Here is a 3,006-nt window from a genome sequence, read left to right on the forward strand (position 1 = left end):
TAAGTCTCCAGGGAGGGAGGGAAGGCAGGGTAAGAGATGAACAGGAAGCAAAGAAAGCCTCCCCAAAAGATTATATTTTATTTATTTTTTTCATAAACAGGATTACTTTAGTACACATTTCCTTATACTCTATGTCCTTCATTTTATGGCTCTTTTTCTTGCCCACAACTGGATGAAAGAGAGGGCAAACAAAACAGCCCTTTTAAAGAAAAGGATTTCCATTTTCTTTCCTTTGCAATGAGGAACACCTTTGACTGAAAGTTGGTAACATTTCAATTTCCAAGTCTTCTGCTGGTCCTCTTTAGTTTTATAGCCTGCTTGGCTTTAGAAAATACAACTGTGACTTTGTGAATCCTTAAAAAAAATCTACCCAATTTCCAAATCAATATTTAACTATAGAAAACATTAAGGAATATTATTCACTCATCAGTAGCTGATTGAATTATTAAGTGTTTAGGAGCATATTTACATGGGGAAAAAAACTTTTATGCAGTTACACATGATCAAAAGGAAAGCCAAAAGATCATAGGAAGGGTAGATTTTTAATTCGTAACTTTGGAAGTAAGTATGGACCTTGATATTCCCAGCTACATTTAAAAACAATTTGTTAAATGGGAAATGGGCAGACCACAGGTATCTGTAAAGGCCATGAAGTTTGGCCTCAGATAGGCATGAATTCTACTCTTGACCCTTCTACTTAAGAGCTCTGATCTTGGAAGGATTCCTTTATCTCACTGTTTTCTGGTCTGTAAAATGGAGACATGGATGATAAATGATAACATTTTCCAATAGGTTTTGTTGTAAAGACTACACTTTCAATCTGATCAAAACCGATGCAGATGACAGAATTAGCTTACATTTCTTTGCCATTATCCAGAGTTAACTTCCTCACAGTCCACATGTTTTATGCTTCAACTACCCGTAAATATGCTTATTATGTTTTCATTCATTCATTCATTGATTCAACAAGTGTTTATTGAATCACTGTGTGAGGAAGTACTCTACTAGGCACATAATTTCGAAGGATTCCCATCTCACATTTAGGTGTTTCATCCATTTTGAGCTTATTTTTGTGTATATGGCTGTCCAGTTTTCCCAACAGCATTTGTTGAAGAGATTGTTTTTCATTGGATATTCTTTCCTGCTTTGTCGACCATTATTTTTGTACTCCTAAATGTAATCTGGAAGTTTGTTTTCAGATATAATTAATTTACTTGGAAATAGTTTTATCCTTTTTGGGTTTTGTATTTAAGATTTTTAAAGCAAGACCAGTATTAAGTCTATCTACTTTTTATCTACTACTGCATTAAGACTCTCTTATGTATTCAGTCCAATGTCCCGAAAGTCACGAGGTTTTTCAGTCTAGCTGATGCAACAGGCAGTATTATGAAACTGTGTCAGTATCAGACATTTGCCTCTAATCCTTTCTAGTGGTTCTTTCCCAGGCCTCAGGTGATTTCCTCATATGTGTATGTTGGTCAGTGTTTTGCTGATTTTTGAGAGGGATGCTTTGCAGATATCCAGTTTTTTCTCTGAGCAGCTTGCTCCTTTCTGGTGCTCTATCCTATGAATTCTAGCCATGTTGATCTTCGCAGGTGTTCAGCAGTTTCTTCAACTGAGGGAGTTTGCTACACTCTACCTCGGTTCTTATTCTGCATGCCATTGCCCGGAAGCTCTCTCAATAGTAGAGCTCACTCCAACTGTTTTTCATCTCAGGGATCACGGTCTTTCATTGCCTGATGCCAGCATCTTGGGAATTGTTTTTTCATATATTGTGTCTGGTTTTTGGTTCTTTGGGGTGGGAGAGTAAATCCAATTTCTGTTGCTCTATCTTGACCAGAAGCAGAAGTGCAAAGGAAGTTTTGAGGAATTGTCCTACCTCTAGACAGCCGTCTTTATAAATCCAGATATGGAAAAATCACAGTACCCTTTCTTCTTTGCTCCTTTGCTCTCTCTATAGACCATTGAGATAAAAGAAAGACTCTATAATTCTATCATTCTAACATTCTTTTTATGATACCCCATGTGAATTGGAGACTAAAATTTACTTAGGATTAGCTAGGTGCCTAATGTCTATGTTCAATGTCTTATGTCACTTACCTCTTAAATCTTTAAAACCACTCACCATATCAAATATATATTGTTATACCTAATTTCCAAATGAGAAAATGGAAGCATAGAGAAGATAGATCAGCTCATCCAAGTTCACACAACTAGTAGTAGTGGAGGGTAGTTTCAAAATCAGAACTGACTCCACAGTGCACGTTCTTTACACAGTGTCATGCTGACTTCATGGATCAAGTTATATCCCTCACAAACATAGTTCCTGAGGTGGGTGTCATTATCTCTATTTTACAGATTTAAACAACAACAATAGCAAGGCCCAGAGGGATGGAGTATTTGGCTTCAGGAGGCCCAACTGTGATAGAACCCAGCCTATACCACAGCCCAAGTTCTTTCTAATGTGCTTGATGGTCCCTAAAGGTTCTGATGATGTAGAAGTCACTTGCCCTTGCTTCAATATTATATAACTTCTGGGCCTTATTTAAAGCAATTTTTAAGTAAAATCTTTCTCCTTAAAATTGTAAGGTAATTTATAAAGAATAGTGTATATCAGTTTTACTAAGACTATGAAATTACTACCCTTTTTTGTTTTATTTGAGAGAATTATTATAATTAACTTTTGATCCTAATTTCACAAATTCAAATATATAAACAAAAAGGCTGGTCTCAAACAAATTTGATGAATATCCACTTATAGTCTCTTTTAATTACTCCTATGGTATTCATATCTATGTATGAAATATACAGTAAGATTATGAAGAAAATTTTTTTTGCTTTGTTTATAAGTTTTTCCCCAAAAACTATGTGTACCAAAATACATTTCCTTGTCTCCTCTGAAATGAATTTTTGCAAAGACAGGAAGTCCTTCTTTTCTAATTTTAAAGATTTTATTGATCTATTTATGAGAGACACACAGAGAAAGGCAGAGACATAGGCAGAGGG

The sequence above is a fragment of the Canis lupus genome, chromosome 34 (assembly GCF_011100685.1).
Source record: "Canis lupus familiaris isolate Mischka breed German Shepherd chromosome 34, alternate assembly UU_Cfam_GSD_1.0, whole genome shotgun sequence".
Taxonomy (NCBI): Eukaryota; Metazoa; Chordata; class Mammalia; order Carnivora; family Canidae; genus Canis; species Canis lupus.